General features: G+C 36.8%; 1 protein-coding gene and 1 long non-coding RNA gene across 8 annotated transcripts in view; both read right to left on the reverse strand.

The window, feature by feature from the left end:
* LOC126764065 (inositol polyphosphate-5-phosphatase A) overlaps nucleotides 1-27214 on the reverse strand; it is a 721948-nt gene that overhangs the window by 189994 nt on the left and 504740 nt on the right. The window lies entirely within an intron of this gene.
* LOC126764263 (uncharacterized) overlaps nucleotides 1-27214 on the reverse strand; it is a 367932-nt gene that overhangs the window by 80830 nt on the left and 259888 nt on the right. The window contains exon 2 of the long non-coding RNA XR_007667844.1: nucleotides 3294-3533. This is a non-coding gene — a long non-coding RNA (uncharacterized LOC126764263). The remainder of the gene's footprint in view (nucleotides 1-3293; nucleotides 3534-27214) is intronic.

A 27214-nucleotide genomic window follows, 5' to 3' on the forward strand; every position in this document is an offset into this window, starting at 1 on the left:
ATAACTCTGGCCGAGCGAATACCCGGGGTGACTGAAGTACTTTCGCGTAGTACTCCTTTCTGCGTTGGCTGCCTTCGGCCGCGCGCTAAAAAAATAACCCTGGCCGAGCGAATACCCGGGGTGACTGAAGTAATATCGCGTAGTACTCCTTTCTGCGTTGGCGGCCTTCGGCCGCGCTCTAAAAAAATAACCCTGGCCGAGCGAATAAGCGGGGTGACTGAAGTACTTTCGCGTAGTACTCCTTTCTGCGTTAAAAATAAAAAAAATATATTGACTTTTTGTTATAAAGTGGTGAAAGTGGTTATATTCTTTGGTTATTATGCACTCATATGCAAACAAAATTTAAGTTTTTGTTATAAAATTGATAAATTTTGATTATTATTTCTGTCAGCGATTTCCATTTATTTTTTATGAAACATTGGTTTGTATATTAGGTGACGATATATATTTATATATTATATTTAAAATATGAGTTTGAGTGCATAATAACCACAAAATATAACTACTTTATATCCAAAACTCAAATTTTGTTTCAATATGAGTGCATGATAACCGTAAAATATAACCACTTTATATAATCTTTATTTTACGGTTATCATGCACTCATACATATTGAAACAAAATTTGAGTTTTCGTACTGTACTGTAACCTTACACTTTATTACGTAACATTATTATATAATATTACTTATACATACGTATATATAATAATGTTATATAATATTACTAATACATGTATATAATATTACTTATTTGCTTAATAAATTTAAAAAAAAAAATATCCATATGCATGAATAGAGGAATTTTTGCGAAAAAGAGGAATTTCAGCGAATTGCCTTGTCATCACATGGCAGCGCTCCATTTCTTCGTAATTTTTGGTAAACAAATGAGGTTCAAACGAGTGTAAAATTTAATTTTTAAAATAAAGATTTTTTAAATAAAAAACCTGCTAAAAGTGTAAAATGTGGATTTATTTAAAAGATTATAGTGTAATTTAATTAATTTGAAGAGAAAAATGTGAATAAAGTGGGTTTAACGTGGTGAAATAGCTTCTTGAAATGTTCGAATTTTGCGAATTTTTGAACTTTAAGGTCGAATATCTCGTAAACTAAGCGTTTGCGGTACAATAACCCTGTGTATTTTTTAATCAGGAGGACTTCCTCTTTCCAACGGTACCTTCAAATCGCGACGCCAAAGAAATCGGAATTGTGCCGCCTACAATTGTGTTGCTATTGGACCTATGAACTCAGTTTACCAAAATTATTAAAATACAAAAATGAAGCCATTGAATTGTGTTACGTAAATTGAAAGGTGAAATTTATATCATTGCGTCAACCTCCAGATCCATTATATTCAAGCTATTATGTCAATTGGCCAAATCACAAACTGCACTATTTTATGATCAACTGTTACAACCAGGGATAATGGGTTGCCCAACTTATTCCAGTGTGAGAGCGCCTCAAAATAAGCGTTTTTTATAACATTTTCCATTATGGCCAGATCGAACAAAATAAGAATTTTTGGGCATTTTAAATTAAAACACCCAACATTTATTACGATTGCAAATTATTATGTATTGGACTTTTAATATATGACGAAACTACTTAAATCCTTTTTTATGATTTTATGGTATATTAAAACAACTGACTTTTGATCTTTCAATACTTAATAGGGTGAATTAAGCCTGTTAGTTCTCAATTATCAAATGTTGTTAATCATTTGTAATTGAAAATTAATTCTATTATGCATCAAATTACAAAACGTTTCATGAAATATATTTAAATTTCGCATTTTCTTTGATTTTCACTGTTTTAAATTTTTATTAACGATCTTGAACAGCGGCAACAAATTCCTCCGTTTACATATTTTTTTGGTAAGATTTCAATCTGGCCGTCGCTCGTTTCCAATTGCTAAACGTCAATCCAATCCAATCAATCCAGTCAACTGTCAAAGTTTAGGTGGTTTTGACGTTTAGCAATTGTTCTCTCACTTCCAGTGAGAGAGGAGTTGGGCACCCCATTATTCCTGGTTACAACGCGAAAAATTACATGATCTTAATATCTTTTCCACTATTAAACAAACAAAAGTAGATACGTATTTTATAATCTTATGAAAGGAACATATTATGGAACTGAAGGGATTTACTTCTTGGGTGCCCCTGTTGGCACAACAATTCGCTTAAAAATGAAATTTTACTTGCTCTTGCTTCTAATAAAGATGATGTCGTGAACTATCCACCGGAGTTTTTTTACTCACTAGATTTGCCAGGATCGCCGCCTCAAAATTTTCAATTAAAAATTTTGTAAAAGCATTTCATAACCCAACAGTGTTCTTATTGCCGTTGAAAAGATTAAAAACAGCTGTTTTCGCCATTCAAGAATTTACATCGCTCAATATTCATCAAAAGAAAACATTGTCATATAGTATTTTGTAATAAAAGCCGTATTCTTTTAAATATATTCCATACAATGGAAATAATGGACGCATTTTTTTCATTTGGGAAGTCGATTTTCAGCAGAAATTAGGTTCATAGCTCTAATAAAAATTTGTTTGTTTACATTTTTTCCTTTTTGTGGTGTCTAAATCAGCTGTGATAATGTAATAGATTTCCAATGCTGCCAAGTAGATGGCACAAAATCAGAGTCGCACAGCGAGATTTAGCGTGGATCAGTTTCAAATCACTCCGATGAAGTGATTTTGAACTGTCATTTTTATATGGCGAAATCTTGATAAATTTATAAGATTAGTGGGATAAACCACTCAATAGCCGAAATCGTGTGATTAAGTGTCGGTCTGAACATGGTATAACTGTTGACTTAATAGTTTTATTTTTTTATCTTACTAGCTGACCCGGCGTCTATAATAGCAGAATAAGTATTAAAAACCTAAAAAAATTACTGCTCCTATACCAAAAAATTTGTGGAATCCATGCTAAAATATATGGAAGTATATATTGCCAATATGGGCTATGTGAAAAGTATTAATTGACCTTTATTTTTGTTGTGAGATATATTTTAATACTTAAGTTTGTTTGGTGTTCATTTAATAAAATAGCCATCTGACTTTATGAAGCATTAATTAAATGAGTATATCCGTTGCTGTGGAGTGGTATTATTGATTTCCGTAAAGCGTGTTTAGTTTTAAGACAATAACGGTCCGTAAAACAACTTATTTCGACTATAGCATTGAAGACAAATTAGGAAAATATCATGCAACGATTTCATTATAACTACAAAATTGGGTAATATGCATTCCTGCTATTAGGAATTTACTTAGATTAAAATATTCGTTTACCTTGTGATCGCCCATACAAATATTATCTCCAATTAAATTATATGACGTATTTCTATTTATAGTTATTTCATTCATTTGAGCGCTCATCAAAACTCGATCACACCAAGATGGGCACCTTGTTGTCAAATATCTAGTCGGCAATTCAGGTTTCTCTTCATAGGGATACGATGGTGAAAACGTGATTTCATATTCGAACAGTATACCTTTGCAAATTTCCAAATCCCGGTCGTATTGCTTTAGCTAGAATTTAACAATAAAGTTTTGTCTTTTTATTAAGGGCAAATAAGAAAAAATTAAGTACTGAATGAGTAAATTGAAAAATGGCCAAAAAAAGTCAAAAACAATTTACTGACACCTACATAAGTTCTGGATGCAACACTGAAATAAATTAAAAACAAGAAAAAACAGCGGTGCAGCCGAAACTATAATACTCTTCACAAATTCCAAAGATTCCTTTCAAGATCCAAACAATTTCATCGGAATTTGGTGGAGATATCTCATCAAAAGGAAAAGTTTCCGTATAATCACTTACATAGTTCCAATTTCTTTGGAGATTGCTATGTATTTATGACTTTAAATAATAACTCATGCCAAATTTTGTGAACATACACATGTATCTCGTCAAATGAAAAAGTTTTCGATACAAGCACTGTTCCAAATTGAGATATTGTATAGGGTATAATTCCCGATCTAAGTTTGCTTACTCTACGCCTATGGGACAAATATCGCCTGATTGTAGCGTAATTTCTTTTCTCCTTTGTTATTTACATTCAGCTATTGACATATATGCATATGTAAGTTAGCACATATACAAAATATACAGACAATTTTGTAAGTAAAATCTAATTCAGCAATATTTTGCATTGCTCAAGTAAAATTAAGTAAAATTAAAGTTAGCACATATACAAAATATACAGACAATTTTGTAAGTAAAATCTAATTCAGCAATATTTTGCATTGTTCAAGTAAAATTAAATCAAATAAAATTAATTTCCAAAAATTGCAATAACAAAAACACATTTCGTCGGCACTATAACAAGCGGAAACCGAAGCGGAAACCGTGCCGCCGCAATGTGAGCCGTTTCACAACCAAACTGAGGTTCGCACTGGTTTTAGCTTACGTTATGATTATTTGATGTATAGAAATAAGTTCTAGCTAGTAAGAACTCGTACATATGTAAGTTTTTAGTAAGTAAGCAAAATTTGATTATAAAAACTAAGTAAATTTGTTGAATAAAGAGAGTTCAATTTTTGCCAGCAGCAAAGGTGCGTGTTGATATTATTGGTGGGCAGCATTAACTTGTATGCACATACATATGTTAGAGACGCTGACGGTTGCCAACTGTACATATGCGCATCGCTAGCAAATGCTCTATTCCCGAAATCATAATTAGTTTACATACATACATATCTACATATCAAGTAAAAGCGCATATATTCGCACCTACATAAAGTATATTACCTATCGATGTGCAGTTATTAGCATTGCATTTTTTGTACATGTGCCTATTGTATAAGAAAGCATATAATTGCCGCTCCTTATGTATTTAAGTTAGTCGTTCCCAGTTCCTCTTGTTTTATTGAAATATTATAAATTTTTGGTGCCTCCAGTGAGGACTGCGACCACCTGTCTTGAGTGTTAGGTGATGATGGTCTCATTGAATTTACGTGCATCGGCACATGCTTCAATTGTGCGCCTTGGAAAAGAAATCCAGAATGCAGATTTCAATCCGGATAAAGTGGAGTGTGAAGTTTTACTCAGGCGAGTAAATCAACACTTTGATCGTCATACATCACCACTTTGATCTGGTCAGCAAGGCGAAGAAAGACGAAATTGCATCTCACGAAGAGTTGTTTGCGACAACAGAATCATTGTACACCACGTTGTGTGTCACGCTGCAACGCCGTTTAAACCCCCAGACTGCCGTTCAGGTTGCATCATCGACAATAAATCATGTGGCAGACATGTGACTGGATCCGGTATCAATCCCACGATTTGACGAAAAACCAACGAGTTGGTTGGCATTTAAAGACCTCAACAACGCGGATTTGCTGCTATTTCTCGAACGACGTGCCAACAACCATTGCACCACAAACCGTTACCACACAACCGTTGTTTAAGCGTTTCGCCTCTCGTACAGTTAAGGCGTACGTGGACGCCACGCATAGTATTCAATGTACAAACGCACTCCCCGCTACATTTGGTTGCCCTTAGTGCTCAGGTAATCATCGGTTAATAAGGTGTCCTCAGTTTCGAAACATGCAAGTTCCTGAACGGTGGGAACGTGTAAGGCGTTTAGCAATATGTTTCAATTGTCTCCGATCAGAACATACCGTCTGCCAGTGCACTTCTAGTGCATGTTCGTTTTGTCAGCTACTCTGCCGACGTACAGGTACAAGACCTGTGGATAATATAACGGATACGAGTTTATCCGCAAGTGTATTCCCTCCAGCAATGACAATTAGATAAGGTCCAGTCGTTAGTTGTGCAAAATGACCGGACCATTTTACTTGCGACGGCTAAGATGCTCCTTTCAGAATGCCGTGCATTATGCGACATAGAATCTCAGGTGAGCTTTCTCTATGAATCCATGTTTAAAATTCTGAATCTTCGTAGAACTATGGGACAGAACCGAGTAGAAGGTAAAGGCGCCATTGTAGCCACTTACACAAAGGTGTTCAAAATTGAACATATTCATTGCTTTTAAAAGGCGGTATATATTAATATTCTCTTATTTAGACATTTTTATATTCTACAAATAAGATAAGGAATATTGTAGCTATTGTAATAAGTTATACAGTCCACATATTTACATACATAGTATGTATATTAGATAAGACCGAGGCAATATACATAAACAAGCACATAAAAATATATGCATTTATATGCAGCATACATACATATATGAGGCACGTATGCATTAATATGTAATACGCATGCATTCAAAAAATAAAATAAACATATTTACTTAGGTTTGGGCAATTGATTACAAATGCACATGTGCACTTGAAAACAACCCAAACCATGCAACATAAATTATATGACAGCAATCACACACGCACACATGTATAGCATGCCAAGGCTGAGAAAGGCGGAAACATATCCAAAAAGATTATGGTAGGGAAAGCGTCCCAGGTTTTCCCAAAGGGTAAAGAGGTAAATACCCCGAAAAGGCTACGTGACATAAGAGGCTTTTTACCACCTACTAAAAAGCCGAAAAATATAAATAAAGCGGTGCAGCCCTACAGTGAGGCAGCGAAACTAATTAAAGCCAATACAACGGTTAGATCCAGCGAAAGCGAAACTTGGGTGGACGTTGTTAAGAACCGAAGACCGCTCGAAAAGAAAATAAGATCGAGGCCAGACGCCATCATACTTACGAAAAAGGATGGTGCATCATACGCGGATATTCTCCGGAAAATAAAAGGTGACAGTGGCTTAGAGGAATTTCGCTCAAGCGTCACGTACATAAGAAAAACGTTGAAAAGAGACCTGCTATTAGAGATGAAATATCAAGCGGATAAGAGAGCCGAAGCGTTCCAAAGTACCTTAGAAGGAGTGGTCGGTGAAATGGCTGTAATACAGCCCAAAACCCACAACGTCATGATTATATGCAAGGATTTAGATGAAATAACTTCTCCAGAAGAGATTTGCGAAGCTATGCAAAAAGAGTGTGGAATAGAAAATCTGGGAAAAATAAACGTTAAGAGTATGCGAAAAACCCGAAGCGGTACTCAAATAGCTGTCTTATTCCTGCGCGCCCAGGACGCCAAGACTGCGCTCAAGGTAGGCAAAATAAAAATCGGGTGGTCTGTATGTCGCCTCCGGGAATACTCCCCTATTCCCCGTTGCTTCAGGTGTTTCCATCAGGGGCACATGGCGCATAACTGTTCCAACCCCGTGGACAGGTCGTCTCTATGTACACGTTGTGGAGCCGGTGGACATGTAGCGAAGTCTTGTACTAACAATCCAAGCTGCATGCTTTGCAAAGGAGCATACTTAGCCCTGAGTACTACGTGCCCTAAATATCTCGAGATAGCAATATACAAGGCGAAGACGCAATGCACTTGGTATCCTCAGTGCGAAAAGAATTGTTCACAGCATGCGACGCAACCATGCGTAGAACAGTACACCACAACAACCGGAAGCCAGCGTATTGGTGGAATGAAGAAATAGCTGGACTTAGAAAGCTCTGCCATTCAGCTAGACGTCGCCTACAACGTAATCAACGGGAAGAAAATGAAAGCAGTCTCAGACAAATATTTAAAAGTCAGAAGAAGCTTCTAAAATTAGCCATTGGCCGCATTAAAAAGAAGTGTTTTGAAAAGCTTTGTGAGGAAGCAAACGAAGACCCCTGGGGAACGGCATACAAAATCTGTATGTCTAAATTCAAAAATAAGGCACAACAACCCATTATGAGAAATATCGTGGAAACCTTGTTCCCAAAACACCACACTATTTCTTATGCTAAGCCCCGAACCGAAGTCGTAGAGCCACCACTGCTAGTTAGTGAAGAAGAAATATTGGCCATAACCACAAAAATTAAAAGCAGCAAAGCGCCTGGATTAGATGGCATACCAAACAGAGCATTAAAGGAAGCCATGACTTTGAAACCAAGATTGTTCGCAGAAATGTATAATGCGTGCTTAAAAGAAGGAATATTTCCCGACCCTTGGAAAGTCCAGCGTTTGGTTCTACTTCCTAAACCAAAAAGGCCTCCGGAGGAACCTACATCATATCGACCTCTGTGCATGCTTGACACTATTGGCAAAGTATATGAAAGCATAGTTAGAAACCGCTTGGAGACAGCAATCCAGAAAGCCGGCGGATTATCAGAAAGACAATACGGCTTTATGAAAAAGAGGTCCACCATTGACGCATTATATGAAGCCGTTGACACCGCGAAATGCGCATTAAGTGGCAAGCGATGGAAGGGCGGAACAAAAAAATATTGCGCGCTGATCACCCTGGATGTGAAGAATGCCTTCAACTCTGCAAAGTGGGCAAACATATTCGACGCTCTGTTTGACATGCGCGCTCCTCAATATATTATGGAAATTATCATAAGTTATTTTGAAAACAGGCGACTTTTATTCGATACAGATGAAGGCACCAAGAACTACTCTATCTCGAGTGGAGTACCGCAAGGCTCGGTACTAGGCCCCCTTTTATGGAACATAATGTATGATGGGGTACTAAGGAGACACCAACTGAAAGCTATTAAATTAGTTGCATTCGCAGACGACCTTATTGTGTTAGCAGTTGCTAAACACCTCGATGACCTCCGGAGCTAATGCAACGAGTGCATAAACGGTCTGCGCCAATGGTTTTCTTCAATGAGTTTAGAACTGGCGGAGCAAAAGACTGAAGTCTTGCTCAGAAGTACAAGAAAAGTGGAGGAAAACATATCTCTCACCATAGGAGAGTGCCAGATTCATTCACAGCCACACCTAAAATATTTGGGAGTAATAGTAGACTCAAGGCTCAAATTTAAGGACCACCTAGAATACACTGCAGGTAAAGCGAAGAAAATCCTGAATGGCTTATCAAGAATGATGGCAAATAAAGGCTGCGTGCGTTCCAGCCGGCGTTTTTTACTCGCAAAGGTTATGAGATCGGTTGTATTATATACGGCTCTAATATGGATCCAGGCGCTAGGCATCAAAGCATATGCCAGACAAATAAACACAGTGCACAGGCTGTCGGCACTAAGAGTTTTCAGTGCTTTCCAAACAATTTCAAGCGATGCTGCTGAAGTAATAGCCGGTATGATGCCCATTGACATCCAGGGTGACGAATACGAGCGAGTGTACAAATTATCAGAGCAGAAGAACAGAAGAGAGAGAGTGAAAAGCTTAGCTATATGGCAGCAGCGGTGGCAAACCTCACTCAAAGGACGGTGGATGTACAGACTCATACCGGATATCCATTCCTGGATCGACAGACGACATGGGGACCTGGATTTCCACCTAACCCAAATACTAAGTGGACATGGATGCTTTAGAAGCTATCTGTACAGATTCCAGCAGGACATAAGTCCGAATTGTCCGTCGTGTTCAGAGTGCTTTGAAGACTCTGAGCATGTTTTCTTTTATTGCCCGCGCTTTATAAGTGCAGTTTTACAGTGGAAAATTTGACGACGCTCATGTGTTAAGTCCACTGAGAACTGGGGGGCTGTCAGCGAAGCGGCAGCCTCAATCATGACAAAACTGAGACATATAGACCAGAGTAGGCGTCCGTCAGTCATGTCTTAACACTCCCACGAAGTAATACTTAATCAGGTGGTTCCGTGGGAGAGTCTAGAGTTGGGAGTACATACACATATGTACATACTATATTTAATTAGATAAGATAGTTTTAAAATTTGTATATAAGTAAAGAAAACACAAAATAAAATCAGAATGAATAAATTCTCCCTGAATATAAGTCTATCATTGCCCCACACCAGCGGTAAGGATTGTTAGAAACTACATTGAGGTAGTAACATTTAGTCTTTCGAGCCGGATAGTAGCTCGGGCCAAAATTGTAAGACCTGTATAAATGAAATACAGGCAATATATGTAAAAGACCTATAATATATGTATGTATATAGGCAATATAAAAGCCCTGTTATTTACAAAGGCAAATTAGTAAAGAAATTGTAAGACGGGTCAATATTCCCGCATATTCATTTGATCACATAAATATATGCATTTATATGCTGCATACATATGTACATATATGAGGCACGTATGCATTAATATGAAATACCCATGCATTCAAGAAATATAATAAACATATTTACTTAGGTTTGGGCAATTGATTACAAATGCACATTTGCACATGAAAACAACCCAAACCATGCAACATAAATTATATGACAGCATACACACACGCACACATGCATAGCATTGAATAGTTGAAAACAACCCCATGTGGTGTACTGTAATATACATACACATACATATATTTAATTAGATAAGATAGTTTTAAAATTTGTATATAAGCAAAGAAAATCAGAATGAATAAATTCTCAGCTTGAATAAGATCTTTGTTTTCCCCCCACCAGTGGTAAGGATCTAAAGCATCTTATTTAAGTTTAAAGGTTTGATCTTACAAATCAAACAGTTTGATTTTATAATCAAACAAAGGGCTCCACAACTGTGTGATTGAGATCCCTCACTGATGAGGCTTTCTCGATGCAATTTGAAGTCTACATCTTACCAACGATTACGACTATGACACCAGTATGCAAGGTCAACTCCTCCGCCTGGGGTCACCCTTATGGACTACAGCTTGCCGATCCAACATTTTTTACTCCCGCCAAAATTGATCTACTTATTGGCGCATATATTTGGCCCGCTTTAATTGCAGATGGGATTGCTACGGGACCCATGACGAACCGAGCGCGATCTGTACCCGCCTCGGTTGGATTGTGTTTGCCCCCGCGATGGTCAACACTCCAAACCATTAGACGCATATTTTAACTGTCAGCAAATGTATAGACGATCAGCACCTGTACAAACTACTGCAGAGGTTCTGGCAGGTAAGGACAATGGTCCTGTCGACGAACTCTCGGTAGACTCTTGTGAATGGATTTTTATTGACACTGTACGTGGCACAGGGAGTGGACGCTATAGTGTACAAATCCTGTTTCTTCCGAATGCTCCAGTGTTAGGAGATTCATATCAAGCAGCGTGAAGTCAGGTTTTCCATCTTGAAAGAAAATTAGCTGGCGAACCTGAGCTTCGCAACAAATACATCACGTTTATGCAAGAGTACATAGCACTCGGTCACATGAATCCCATGAAATGCGATTGCTTCGACCCCACGCAATGCTATTACGTACTCCATCATGCGGTGACAGGTAAATTTCGTGCGGTATTCAACGCGTCCTGCAAAACCACAAGCGGAGTGTCATTGAACAACACTCAGTTTTCGGGACCACAACTCCTTCACAATTAGATTGATATTCTTCATCGGTTTCGACGCTTTCGGATAGCGCTAACAGCCGATGTCAGGAAGATGTTTCGACAGGTTGAGATCAATCCCTTACATCATAAATGGCAACGCATCTTGTTGCGGGATCTCCAGTCGAACCACTACGTAGCTTCGAGTTGGCTACAGTAACGCATGGAATGACAAGCAGTCCATAGAATGCGATTCGCTCCTTACGCCAATGTACTTTAGATAACTACACCATTGTGGAGGACGAAAACCGGGCTTCTACAGCAAGGAACAATAACATTGATGGATTTTACGTCGACGACTATTAGGAAAGTTTTGACTCTCTGATGGGGTCGAATCGTTACATCCGTACACGGATCGGCAAACATACGAATGAAAATTACGTGATACGTAAATCGTATGCGGTGATTGGCATTATGAAATACGATAACAACCGGATAGTAATGTATTTTCAATTCACCATAATTTTTAAATTCCACATTGCCTTGGATCGTATTTTTAGGTCACAATAGATGTGGAACTGTCAAAACTTTTGCGAAATTTTCAATAAATGGACAAAAGCTAATTAAATATCAAAATGAATCCAACTTTTTTTTGTTTTTTGAGCTCTAGTCAAAGTGATGGGGATAATAAAATAGTGCGGAGATAGCTAAGAGATCGTAGCAATAGCGCAGGTAAAAAAAAATATGGATCCTCATTAACAAAATTTTCTTTGTAGATGTATCGTTGAACAAAGCATCGGAATCTTTAAAACACGGTGGAAAATTTTAGGATATGGCAAGAGAGGAAGGTATCACCCCACAAAGGTAGAAGTATTGCTAACGTTTGTGAGGCATTACATAACATCTGCATAAAATTTACAACAAGTTGCGAGCTTCAAAATTGCGATTCTTATCACACACAAGAAATTGACATCGGGGTAGCGAATAGGCTTGCCACCCGTACTTTATTATAAAGTATTTTACGTTATTTCAGGTAATTGTATTCTATACTTTATAAGAACAATAAAGTTCACAAAAATACTTTATTTCGCATGATTTGATTTCTTTGAGATTTGGAAAAGTTTAGTCGATGAATTTGTTAAACGAAATTTATAGATTGGTGATTTAGTGCTGAATCGATGTCGCCACTCGTCGGCGCCACATCACTCAAGCAATCGTTTTGTACAATTAGGTACAATTTCTGAACGCTACCTAACCTCAAATGTCAATGATGTCAGCGTGTCAATCATTATCACAATAATTTGTTTGTTTTGTGCAAAGCGGTTGAGTGCAATTTTATTAGAATACGATATAAAGTTTTATAGATTTATGCTATAGTACATTATGGATAAGAATACTCCAAGAACACCTGCAAAATGCAATTTCGATAGTGAAACGGATAAAATGGATATTGAATATACTACACCGAAAAAATGTTTAAAAAAAAGATAATACGACAAAACAGAAAAATAAACGATTTCAGAAATATAAAAGTCATTGGGAAATCGAACATGGCGATTGGTTAATTAATGATCCATTAAACGAATCTAATGCAAAATGAAAATTATGTGGAGTTACATTTACAGTTGCCTCAGCAGGAATAGGACAAGTAAAAACTTTTTCTTTTTTCTGTATGTCGTGTGTGTGTGTCTCTGTATTGGTTTGATTGCATTAAATATCAAAACTTAACTTTGCTAAGCTATAAAATGATCTGATTTTATTTAAAATAATTATGCAGTTTTTTCACAATAACTATAAAAGCATAATTATTTGATGGTGACTGGAGGTGATGGGTAAGGTGGCGGGATTATTCTCATTATTTTCAGATTAAACAACACCTGCAAACCAAACAACACAGATCAAAAGTAGAAGTGAGGAGAACATCTGGACTACTAGAGAAATTCCTTGACTCTTCTTCTACTTCCACATCGTCTCGACACAGTGATAAAGAAAATGTTATTGCATCTGAGTTAGCCCTAACATATCACACAGTAAAACATAATTTGTCCTACAATAGCATGGATTGTACTATAAAATTGAATAAAATTATTTATGTCAATTCAACTACAGCTACAGGAATTCATCTAGCTAGAACAAAAATGGAAGCACTATTTACAGAGGTGTTGGGCCCATATTCTTTACAAAACGTAATAGACGCTATCAATAAAGATAATTTGTTTTACTGCTTACAAACAGATGCTTCTAACAAAAAAATATAAAACTGTTTCCATTAGTGATACAATATTTTACAGCCAAAACTGGCATTGAAAACAAATTAATAGATTTTTATGAAAATAGTAATGAATCTGCGATGGTATGTTTGAAGCAATTCAAAAGTCATTAGAGCAATACAAATTATCTTTTCATAATGTATCTGGGTTAAGTGCTGATAATACAAATGCAAATTTTGGCGTCAATCATTCTTTATTCACAAATATGAAAAATGTGGTACCAAATTTGATTAATGGCAATTGTCATGCACATATAGTGCATAATTGTGTAAGATGAGCTTTTTATCACATGACATAGAAAATGTGATTTTAAAAATTTATGCACATTTTTCACATTCTGCTGTAAGAAGAGAGGAGCTGAAAAAATTTGTAGCATCAGTAGATGGAGACTTTCATGAAATAAGACGCCATGTGGGAACAAGATGGCTCTCTCTTTTGCCATGCATTGATACATTATTATTAAATTGGTCACCTATTAGAAGCTACTTTTGAAGTTTAGACCATTGTCCAATAGTTATACAAGATTTATTGATGCTCAATGATACTAAGAATGATATGATTAAAATTTATTTGCATTTTTGTAGTCACTTATTAAATTTATTTAATAAAGCTGTGATATGTCTTGAAGGCAATTGCATAACAATTTTAGATATTTTTGTGGGATTATGGTTAATCTTAGAAATCAATTAAAACAAAGAAAACAAGATCTGTTTTTTGGCTATGAAACAGGCAAAAAAATTAAACTGTTATCTTCACCGGAACTGACTAGAAAAATTCAAGGGAATTTTTTATTATTTATTGACGAATCCCTAGTGTACCTGAATAAATGGTTTGATTTTAACAATTAATTGTCTATTCCCGCCACGTCAGCATTCACAGAAAGAGTTTTTTCTGTGATGAATAGCAAATGGCGAGACGAAAGAAACAAACCGTCTCTGAATTTGATAAAAAATTAATTAGTTATTTATTTTAGTTTAAATATAGAATGTAAAGATGCTATGCAATTGTTCAGTAAAGATGCTAATTTGATACAAATTGCAAAAAGCAATAAAAATTATGTTTTTAAATATAATAATAAAAAAAAATAAATTATACTTTATTTTAATAGTATGTACTTTTTTTTTCCTTCCTATAATAACCAATGTACTTTAACTGCAAAAAAAAGGTGGCAACCCTAGCCCTGTGGTACACCAGCCCTTATCTGTCGTTCATCAGATATGAAATCTCCCATTTTTACCATAAATTGTCTATTTTTTAAATAAGACTCCAATGTTTTATACAATTTTAAAGGTAGAATGTTTTTAATCTTATACGAAAGACCTTCATGTCACACCTTATCGAACGCCTGAGCCACGTCTAGAAATAAAGCTGAACAGTACTCTCTGTGCTCAAATGCTTTTCTTTCCATTTGGACACAGCTTCTTTATATACATTTCGGTATTGAATTCTTCTTCACGTTTAAGTGCTTTTATTAATTTACATGCAGCTGATTTCAATTGAAGCTGAGTGGAAGGGGAGCGATTTATCTTCCATTCACGCCTTGCACGCCTTTTTTCATTTACAAGCTTTGCTATTTCTCTGTTAGTAATATTTCTGGCACCAAGCGGCTTATAGTTTTTGTTTGGTGTTGCTAAGACAGCTGCGCTAGTTATTATATCATTGAGTTCTTCTATGCTTTCGTCAATATCTCTTCCTGTATTTATTTTGTACTCAACATTAATGTGGCTACTCACGTATTTTTTATATTTTAGCCAATTTGTTTTATAAGATGTTAGATCCACTTTTGGATCAACGAATATGGGTTGTTCACATAATTTTATTATTACAGGAGAGCGATCAGAAGATAGATCAGTACATGTATCAGCTATTTATCGATTTATCTATTCTTTTGATTACAGCAAAATCAATTAAATCTGGTATTTTTTTACGATAACTAGGCCAATATGTCGTCTTACCAGGAGATATTATGTTAAGTTTATTGTGCTTATTTATAATAGTGTGATACAGCTGTCGTCCTTTCAGATTAATTAGCCGTGAGCCCCAATACATGTGTTTTGCATTGTAGTCTCCACTTGCTAGAAATCTATGGCCTAGTGTTCCAAAAAAGTTTTTAAATTGGATGTCTGTAATTTTAAACCGAGGTGGGCAGTATATGGCCGTCAGATTTAAGTCCCCGCAGCGATTTTTTATAGTTATTGTTGTAGCTTGTAATTGCGCTGTGGCATAAGATTCTAATGTGTGGTGATTTAACCGTTTTCTGACCAACACTGCTGTTCCTCCATGTGCCTTTCGATCTGGGTGGTTAGAGTCTAAATCCTGGTATAAAGAAATTGTTTTTGTTCGTAAGATGAGTTTCTGATAATAGCATTACATCAATATTATTTTCATCCAGAAATCTAATAAGTTCCAATTTATGTTGGTTAACACCGTTAGCATTCCATAAACAAATGTTCAATACACTCATTTTTTACTTAAAAAATTTTGCAACATTTGGTTTTGTGATTTGATTATCTCTTGAATCATATTTTGCATTGAAGCCATAAATTATGTCATACATTGGGTAAGGTTTAAAATCATAGTTTCAACTCTTCCATTCGGTTGGTTTTGGGGCAATTACATTTGTGTAGTATTGTCTTTCACCACGTTTGCATAGCTCCCATGTGTAGCATTGTCTTTAAGATTTACTGATTTTGAAATATGGACGGGGATTTTAATATTTTCATTAGATGGAATATTTATCATTTGGTTACAACGTGGTTGGATGCCCTGTGACAACTTCGATTTCAAATCTTTGTATACAGGGCAACCCCTGTAGTTAGCAGTGTGATTTCCTCCACAATTGCTGCATTTTTTATTTAAATCCTCTTTTTTAAGAGTACATTTTGAAGTAGGATATAGATCACCACACACTACACAGTCACTTCGTAGAGTGCAATATGCTTTCGTGTGTCCATACTCTTGGCAGTTTGTACATTGTTCTAGACCATTTCTCTTGTGTGGTTCCTCAACGGTGATTCTGCGATGGAGAAGATATTTTAAATTGTAAATCGGGTGTATTTAATTTTTCTTTCATTTGTTAGAATCTGGCATCAATTATATTTTGAACATTGGTTGTGGGACTTTGTTCTTGTTAAAAATATTTACTACTGATTTAATGCTAAAACCACCTTCTTCTAGTCCTTCTTTAACGTCGTTAGAGTTTACCGAAGACTCTATACCTATTATGACAAAAACTAGGCCTTTTGAGCTGTTCAGTTGGTAAGAGTAGTAATTCTTGTTATTATTTGATACGAATTTTACAATATCCATGGAACTTTTTTATACTCTCGCAACAAAGTTGCTAAGGAGGGTATTATAGTTTTGTTCACATAACGGTTATTTGTAAGTCCTAAAACTAAAAGAGTCAGATATAGGGTTATATATACCAAAGTGATCAGGGTGACGAGTAGAGTTGAAATCCGGATGTCTGTCTGTCCGTCCGTCTGTCCGTCCGTCCGTCCGTCCGTCCGTGCAAGCTGTAACTTGAGTAAAAATTGAGGTATCGTGATGAAACTTGGTACACGTATTTATTGGCTCCATAAGAAGGTTAAGTTCGAAGATGGGCAAAATCGGCCCACTGCCACGCCCACAAAATGGCGAAAACCGAAAACCTATAAAGTGTCATAACTAAGCAATTTGGCACAAAGATCGCATTAGAGAGGGGCATATGTGGACAAATTTTTTTTTGGAAAAGTGGGCGTGGTCCCTCCCCCTACTAAGTTTTTTGTACATATCTCGGAAACTACTATAGCTATGTCAACCAAACTCTATAAAGTCGTCTTGTTCAGGCATTTCCATATACAGTTCAAAAATGGAAGAAATCGGATAATAACCACGCCCACCTCCCATACAAAGGTTATGTTGAAAATCACTAAAAGTGCGTTAACCGACTAACAAAAAACGTCAGAAACACTAAATTTTACGGAAGAAATGGCAGAGGGATGCTGCACCCAGGCTTGTTTTAAAAATTGAAAAAGGGCGTGGCGTCGCCCACTTATGGACCAAAAACCATATCTCAGGAACTACTAGACCGATTTCAATAAAATTCGGTATATAATATTTTCTTAACACCCTGATGACATCTACGAAATATGGGTGAAATGGGTTCACATCACGCCTTCTTCCAATATAACACTATTTTGAATTCCATCTGATGCCTTCTCTGTATAATACGAGTATATACATACATACATTAGGAACCAATGATGATAGCGGAATAAAACTTTTCACAAATACGGTATTTGAAAAAGATGTAAATGACGGATAATGAAATCTCGATTATCACTTTATCATGCGAGAGTATAAAATGTTCGGTGACACCCGAACTGAGCCCTTCCTTACTTTTTTCAGTGTAGGTTTGAATTTTTGTTTCATCTATGTTACCTTTTTTCAAGGGCACAATGTGAAAATTGTTTGTTCCTATTATATTGCTCATTTTGGAAACAAGCGCATTTGAGCTACGCTCACGCAAATAGATTGGAGGGGGTTTGGCATTCACGACCGTGGTGGTACATTTTGCTTCGTCGTTAGGCTCTTTACTTAATAAGGCAAATCTGTTGCCATTAAGAATTTCTGGCTTTTTACTGTTTGGCGTGCCTGCTTGAAATTTTTTGGTATTGACCGCTGTTTTAATAGGACTCAATTTCCTTTTTACATTAATGTAGCGATCAATACCAGTCTGAACTGATGGCCCTTTTTTGCTTGGTACATTCTCACCTTGCATTTTATTTTCCTTCGCTGTCCGGGTGCTTGTTTGTACCTGCATAGTGTCTGCATTCAGTGGATTTGTTGTTGCCCGATTGCTGTTTACTGCTGCTTCTGCTGTCTGCACTTGCTTAGTCTCTCTTTAATCTGATCGCTGCGATGACTCATCATCGCCGTTACATTTATTTTTGCCAGGAGTTGCTTTTGCTACAAAGCTGAAATAGGCATTTAAGGAATGCCTACGGTTTTGCGGGTGAGGCTGCAAAGCACTCATTACTGTTTGTTTTTTTGTTTTGATTTTTGTTTTTATATATTTGTTTTGTGCACCATTTGTTAATATTACTTACACGTTTTATTTACATTAAGGCGAAACGACTGCCCTCTTTTGGTTTTAAATGGGAATACTATTCCTAAAAGTGATAGCGTTATATACCTCGGCATGTACTTGGACAAACGATTAACTTGGAAACAGCACATACTCGTACAAATCAAAAATAAACAATTAAAAATAAAAACCAAACAACTTTATTGGCTACTTGGGCATACATCGCAGTTATATCTTGAAAATAAATTACTATTATATAAATCTATACTAAAACCTATATGGACATGCGGTGTGCAACTTTGGGGCACTGCTTGTAATTCAAATATTTGAATTCTACAAAGATACCAATCGAAAACTCTAAGATTAATTACAAACGCGCCTTGGTTCATAACAAATAAAGCCATTCATTCAGATCTGAATATTCCTTTTGTTAAAGATGAAATTAAAAGATTTAGTTCAGCATATTTACACAGGATAAGTTATCATGACAATCCTTTGGCAGTCATGTCATTAGATGATAGTAATGAAACTATTAGACTTAAAAGACAACATGTTCTAGATCTCCCATTTAGGAATTAAGTAAATGTTTAATTATATATGTTACTACGATATTAGATGTATAATTAAAATTTTTATATAAACATTTGTATTTATGTAGAACATATTGTTATATTGTATATTATTTTTGATCTCATGGGAGACCAGAAATATATGTCAAATTATGGTTTTGTTATCCAATTTGCTTATTATTTACTAAAATCGATTGCAAATAAAATGTATTTAACAAAAACAAAAAATTTATTTGTTTTGTGCACTATTTGTTAATGTTTATTATTAATAGTTTGTGTGCACTGTTTTTTTTTTGTACTCTCGCAACAATGTTGCTAAGGAGAGTATTATAGTTTTGTTCACATAACGGTTGTTTGTAAGTCCTAAAACTAAAAGAGTCAGATATAGGGTTATATATACCAAAGTGATCAGGGTGACGAGTAGAGTCGAAATCCGGATGTCTGTCTGTCCGTCCGTCCGTCTGTACGTTATTCGCATTAGGGAGGGGCATATTTGAACGCAATTTTTTTGGAAAAGTGGGCGTGGCCCCGCCCCCTACTAAGTTTTTTGTACATATCTTGGAAACTACTATAGCTATGTCAACCAAACTCTATAGAGTCGTTTTCTTCAGGCATTTCCATATACAGTTCAAAAACGGAAGAAATCGGATAATAACCACGCCCACCTCCCATACAAAGGTTATGTTGAAAATCACTAAAAGTGCGTTAACCGACTAACAAAAAACGTCAGAAACACTAAATTTTACGGAAGAAATGGCAGAGGGATGCTGCACCCAGGCTTGTTTTAAAAATTGAAAATGGGCGTGGCCTCGCCCACTTATGGACCAAAACCCATATCTCAGGAACTACTATACCGATTTCAATGAAATTCGGTATATAATTTTTTCTTAACACCCTGATGACATCTACGAAATATGGGTGAAATGGGTTCACATCACGCCTTCTTCCAATATAACACTATTTTGAATTCCATCTGATGCCTTTTCTGTATAATACGAGTATATACATTAGGAACCAATGAAGATAGCGGAATAAAACTTTAGGTCGAATTGGATAATGGCGGCGAGAAGTTGACGCGGCGCAGTATATAAACGAATGTATACTATATATACGAATATGTTCGCTATACTTTTGCCCATCCTTTTTTGTTGAGTGTGCTCATGTAGAAGCCCTGCCAACCACGGCTACCCACTTTTGTCAAATATTTCAATACAACTACATTTTTCTTCTCTACGCACTAACACCAACGCACATTTTCGGGTTATTATTTGTTTACCTAAATGTGATGAAAAAAAGATTCTTTCATTTCTTGATTTATTTGAATGAGTGCGAAGGAGAAAACATAATTGTCAATAGTGCCAAAAGAAAATCCCAAAAAGGGTAATAAAAAAAGGATTGAAAGATGATTGATGTCTTTCGTGATCGTACCATCGTAAAGGAGGCTCGTACAACAAGAAGTGTAATTAAGTGAATTTTATGTGATTTTTTTAAAATAACTTGCAAATAATTACTTCATTTGTTTTTATAGAATTGGAAATCAGAATGAATTGGAAATAGCAGCAGCAGCAATATCATCAGAAGCAGCAGTGGCGTAGTTACAACTTCGGGCGCCCGGGGCCAAGTATGTTCTGCCGCCCCCCTTTATCTACCTACCTACAAGTTTCATGAGGTGGTTCGAACAAAAGTGAATTTTTACAAAATATCTTCGATATTAAGTATATAAAATTTGGGAACTAGAAGCCACGCAAATTCTGAAGTTCCAAAATTCTCACAATACGGCTTTTGAGGAAATTTATAGTAAATTTACAAGACATCTACGTCCTACTTTTATTAAAGAGAGGAAGAAAAACGAAGAACAAATTGGATTTTCGCCAGAAAAAGTTTTATTATACATTTCTTCAATGGGACTGGAAGCCTACAAGACGTTAGCGACAGCTTTAAGAATACTACTCACTATACCCGTATCAGTTGCATCTTGTGAAAGATCTTTTAGCAAACTTAAATTGATCAAATCTTACTTGAGATCGACCATGAGTCAGAGTAGACTGTCCAATATTGCGATTCTCTCAATAGAATGTGAAATTGCTTCAACTTTAGACTACAAAGATATGATATGTGATTTTGCAGTGATCAAAGCTATAAAAGTGCATCTTTAAGTTCTATCACTATTTTTAAGAAAGATATAAGCCAAAAGATATATGCCAAATTCAAAGACTGAAGAGTATTCGAGTAAAAATGAATTTTTTTCATTGTTATTCAGATTATTACATTGTGAGTGTACAACTCTTTATCTTTCTCTTCTCTTTCTCTTTATCTCGGGGCAGTCTTTTATTTTCAGGTTTTAATAACCTTTATTTTATTTCATTATATTAGAGCAGGATATATATACTTTTTTATATGACACTGCTGAATGAGCGCAACAGAGATGTATAATCACATGTATACGCACTTTACTACCTATTGTTTCGCTGGTTTTTTAACTGCTCATGGCAGGGAGTCTCGCGAGTTGTGTTGGTGTTGTGTGGTGATGTATGAGTACGGTATGCTTTATTTATTTTATTAGCGGCTATTTACAATTTCTTATTTTATAGGTTTGGTATACCGGTTGTTTATCATATGCCTTTTCTGTATTATCGGCAATTGTTGGGATTTTATTTATTCTCGGCATATGAAGGATAGTAATTGCATGTCTGGCTCAGATATGGCCAGAATAGGTACTCCTTAGCCCTGGAGTTAGAACATAAAATAAGAGGGATCTAGCGACTGAGGAGCCATGAGTAGAGAACGGCTTCGATTCGTAAAGTACAGAATTCTTCATAGTTACTTTGAAAGTTTCTATAGCTGATTTCCATAATCACCAATGTGAGGAGCGCTTATGTAGATGCGATGAGAGCGACCTTTGCTTTTTGTAAGTCTAGGTGTGTCACAGTATCGCATTAGACATATGGTGATCCCTTAACCTTAATTTTGAGTTGTCTTATAAATTATTAGGCAATATTGTTTGAAATGTGTAGATTTGGCAAGAAGTAGCCCGCCAGCGCTCTAAGATCTGTTCGAAATGGTTTTTTTTATTATTGGCGAAAGCAACCCCAGAAGCGAAGTGGAGAGAATTAAAGAGTGATAGAAATAAATTAACTTAACATCAGGGGACACGAAAATAGCAGAATTGAGCATTTTCAGTGTTAAATGAGAAAAATTATGCTATTTCCGATGTTAAAGAATGTACGCTTACAGATTCGCATATTTACAATGTGCAAACGACTCTGCATATAATTTATTTACATACAGGGGACCAATAAAGTTTACATACACCTAGTTCTATTAAATTACGACACGTTTATTTGTTTTAAAATGATAAAATTTTGTGTTCTTTTTCTATCCATTTCAAAATTTGCAAAAAGTTCCAGATATTTTGAATAAGATTAATGTATGATTGATTGCGGGACCTATGGAGTTATTTTTAATTCCATAACAACCATTCACGTACAAGATAAGACGTGCGTTTTGGGTCCATATCCTGATGTCAATTGAAATGGCTGCTATTAACAGCCTATTTAAGGACACTTAAAATTTAAACTTTTTTCTTAAAATATTCAGATACATGTGGTTATCCATTTTTTCACTAAAAAAATCCAAATGGCCAACTCCAGATGCAGCCACATACCCCCAAACCATAACATTACTCCTACAACTCTCAACTTGCAACTCTTCATTGATCCTTCTCCACACTTTTGATCTAGTTGAACCAAATATATTAAATTTTGCTTCGTAATGTTTTCCCAAAATCAATGCGGTTTGTTTAAATATTGTTTAGCAACCGCCGACCTCTTCTTTTTACAAACCTTATTTATGTATGGCTTACGACGTACCAGCACTTTTCAACACATTCGCTACTGTTTGGGGATTTATTTTTTTTTGGATACGTTTCCAAAAAGGGTTAAGCCTACGATTTTCAGCTTTTGCCATCGTCACGAAAAGACGCTTGTAGGCAAAGGCATGCTCGGGGAGATGTAATGGTGTTTATTTTTATGAATGAAGCAAGTTTGCCTGTTGAAAGTCCGCTTGCGTTCATGAATGAAAATATTGTTGTTGTGTGTTTTTCTACAAATTTAAGCATCGGCTATTTGACTGCCATATTGACTTGTGACGCTGCTGATGATATTTGAGTCGACTGTTGTTTTTGTAGAACAATATTTGCAGTCTATGCGGGCGACATATTTACATTTGTATGCAGATATCTATATACATATGTAGGTTTGTGTATGCATTATTTGTGTGGGAATGTCATACGCACATATGCATGTATGAATGTACATATAAAGCAGTGCGCGCACATTATATTACTGATGAACGATATGATTTTCCCGTTGGTCTTGGTTCCAGTGGGACCAGGCTTTTCAGCTGAGCTCTAAGCTAACGGGTGGGTCGGCAGGTCGAGGATAGCCGGACTGCCTGTAGTAGAAGGTTAGTTGCGAAATAAGTTATAACGAATAAGCAACCGCCGACGAGGAGCGGCAAGAGTGGAGTCTGCGGTATAAAAGCCAGCTAAGCCGATGAAACCCCTGTCACAGAAGCGAGTCGATACCGTCTCTTAAAAATAGGTGTCCCCCCCATCATGCATGGGCATGGTGGGTAATATAAAAACCCAGGCGCGACGGACTCACAATGAGCGGATTCCTGGTCAGCGTCTGTTCACCAGGTTAGGTGCGGCTGCGAACATGACCGGTCCATACCGGGGCGCACTGGGAGTTCCACAAAGCACCATCAGCGGTTTCCCACTGATTGTGTGGAAAGGGTGATGTGAGCTTGCTCTTCCGAAGTGTATCAGTAACCAGCCCCTTCGGGCCTTGGTCAGGAAGTGTTCATTGGACGCAGAACTAGTAGTCTGCGGTGCTCCGGGCGAGCGCCGGTTCGTCCGCGTATTCTGGGACCGGTAAAGCGGAAGACAGGCCTCAGAGAACTGGGGTAGGGGCATCGTCCCCGAGGGTACACCCGTTCCTGTCTATTTCGGCCCGCCCCCTTGCACACAATGCGCTGGTAAAACTGATTTATGGAGAAAATAACGGAAAAAAATTAACAACGCTAACAACAATAGCAGCAACAAAAATGTGGAGTACCCAGAGATAGATAACTTTAAGAAGGCTTCGCGATTGGCCAGATCGCCTGTAAAAATGCTATCGGTGGATAGACCTGAGCGAGCGAAATCCCCACCCCCGGCGCTACAGGAAGATACGCCGTCATTAGTGGGAAGACTAGGCATACGAGACCACATCGCAGAATAAGGAGAATTTATACAGAAGGTAGCTGATATGATGCGCTCACCGCAGCACTCCATCAACAATTCGATGCGGGAGCTACTTGGCTCTATCGCGAAACTTCACGCATGTGCCAAGGACGAGCACGCCCGACTGGGCGAACTAAGACGTAATATGTCATGCCAGACAAAGGTTGTCGAAACAACACCTAAAAGGCCACGTGACGGCAAGCAAATGGAGAGGCGAACGCCCCCAAAAAAAACCAAAACCACCCATGAAGCACTATCGACGAGAACTGTAGTCGACCTGACAAGTGAGGACAGAGGCAGCTATCCTAAAGATGCTAGAGCGAAACCAGCGACAGAGGAAGACTTGATAACGGTCCAGCATAGGACACAGAGGAAAACGAATAAAAAGGATGCAAATATAACAAAACGCCTTTCACCTGATGCTATCGTGATTGAATAATCTGGCGAAATAACGTACGCAGACATTTTTCGAACAGTCAAAACAAATGGGACACTACAAGAACTTGGCAAAAATGTGTCAAGAGTTAAAAAGACAGCCAAAGGAGAGATTCTACTTGAGCTAAAAAAGGAGACGACAGGAAGCACTGAAGGTCACAAAGAAGAGATAGGCAGAATTTTGGGCGACCAGGCACAAATTAAAACATTGAGGCAAGAAACCACGGTGGAGCAGCGGGACCTGGACGATATCAAAACAAAAGAAGGCATAGCAGAAGCAATCCGAACTGAAATTAAAGAGCCTCTTTAACGTAGCAGCGGTAGAAACTATCAGAGCGGCCTACGCGGGCACCCAGATAGCAGTGATAAGTCTTCCTGCGCAAGAAGCAAGATATTTACTACAGGCCCAAAAGATCAGGATCGGCAACCTGGAAGACAGGAGTAAGTGCTGTATTAAGTGCGGAGAGGAGGGTCATTTTGCGAAATCCTGCACTAATAAACCCTTTTGCATTGCGTGCAAAAAGAGTGGGAAAACGAACATCGAACACCAAATAGGGAGCCGAAAATGTCCCATCTACATAGCAGCGTGTAGTAAAACTACAAAGCGAAGATCCTGCAAATAAACCTGAACCACTGTGAGGCGGCTCAGGAGCTATTGACGCAAACGGTATATGAAAATAGTATTGACGTAGCAATAATTTGTGAACAATATAAAAATAAAACGACTGACTAGTGGATCTCAGATATTGCAAAAAAGGTAGCAATATGGGCATGTTGAGACAAAACGTTTCAACACAAACCACTGACTGGAAGGGCCTATTACGCAAGAGCGAAAATATATGGGATCTACTTTTACAGCTGCTACATACCGCCAAGTATCCCGCTTAACGAATATGAAAAAATACTTGACGAATTGGTGAACGATGCAACCACAACTACACCAAACATAATTGCGGAGGACTTCAATGCCTGGGCTATAGAATGGGGAAGCAAAGCAACTAACCCAAGAGGAAGGGCACTGCTTAAAGCCTTTGCTGTGTTAGACGCTGTTCTACTGAATACAGGGACAAAGAACACTTTTAAAAAGAATGGGCGTGGCTCTATTATTGACGTATCCTTTGGGAAACGGTCAAAACTCTAAAGTTAAAATTCTGAAGTTAATATTCCGGAATCAAAATTCTGGGTCGACAAAATTCTGGAAATCGGAATTCCGCAATTCCTTCGGTTTTTTTTTTGGCAGCATTTCAAAATTCTGGTTTTTCATAATTCCGAAATTTACGTTTTCCAGAATTAATTCTGGAAATTTTTTCCCCAAAATTTGAGCCAAATCGTGTATTTTATATAAATTTGCTTATACATACATAATAATATAACATAAACAAAACATAACCTCCAAAATAATTCCAAAATTCAAACATGTTTATCGGAAAGACAAAAAACAACACTATTAACAAATAAAGATCAAAAAGATACTACATTAATGTCATGTTTGAAGCAATACGCTTTAAATACGCTAAGTGACTTAAATCTAATCTTTTTTTCACTAGCGGAACAATTTGCCCTTCTACTCTTCCGTGTATGGAAAATAGCTGCCTCATCATCGTTGGAACAACGTCAAATGTACCGTCCATAATCCAGCAGTCGCTCTCATTTAACAACTGCAGCGAAGATTTTGTTCCAAATGTAAGAATGCATTCGCCATCAATAATTTTCTCACTTAAAATAAATAGTTGACCTTCCAAAACATAAAGTGATAAAGGAATGTCTATTTCTTCAACACAAGTTGGGTCTTTAAAACATTTCAAACTGTTCCGTTGTCTTCTAATTTTTAGCTTAAGGGCATTTCTTGATGGCAGATAATCTCTAATATGTTTTTCTGTCATAGATACCAAAAGCAGAACTATTTGGCTAAGCTGCAGAAAACTCGAGCGAGTCATATTTTTAACCAGATTATTTGTTTCTGCTTCCGATTTTTTATGCGCACATGGATCATGAGAATGTTCATTTCTTTTTTTTCGTATAACATGTGTGGGCAACTAACAAGATGCATCACATCTGGCAGCACTGTTTGTCAGTTATTCTATTATTTTTCTATTACTTCATTCTCTGTATATTCTTGGAAATTTACAGTTTCCAACTAAATTCCTATTCTTAGTTTACAGTTTTAAGAAGCGTCACTTTTTGTACAGACGCCGTCAAGAGTACAAGTGTTTAAGATCTCTTTAATAAATAATAGTTTTAATATTAAATGTGGTGTCGTAATATTTCCACATTATGGTGACCCCGACGTGATTAAATTGGATCAAACTTGGTTTCTCCACGCGTTAAAAAACAAAAGTTAATATTAATTGCAAATTCACGGTCGTTGTAATTTCACACTCATCAGTGTCTAAAAAAATTTGTGC

This window comes from Bactrocera neohumeralis, unplaced genomic scaffold, assembly GCF_024586455.1.
Source record: "Bactrocera neohumeralis isolate Rockhampton unplaced genomic scaffold, APGP_CSIRO_Bneo_wtdbg2-racon-allhic-juicebox.fasta_v2 cluster09, whole genome shotgun sequence".
Lineage (NCBI taxonomy): Eukaryota > Metazoa > Arthropoda > Insecta > Diptera > Tephritidae > Bactrocera > Bactrocera neohumeralis.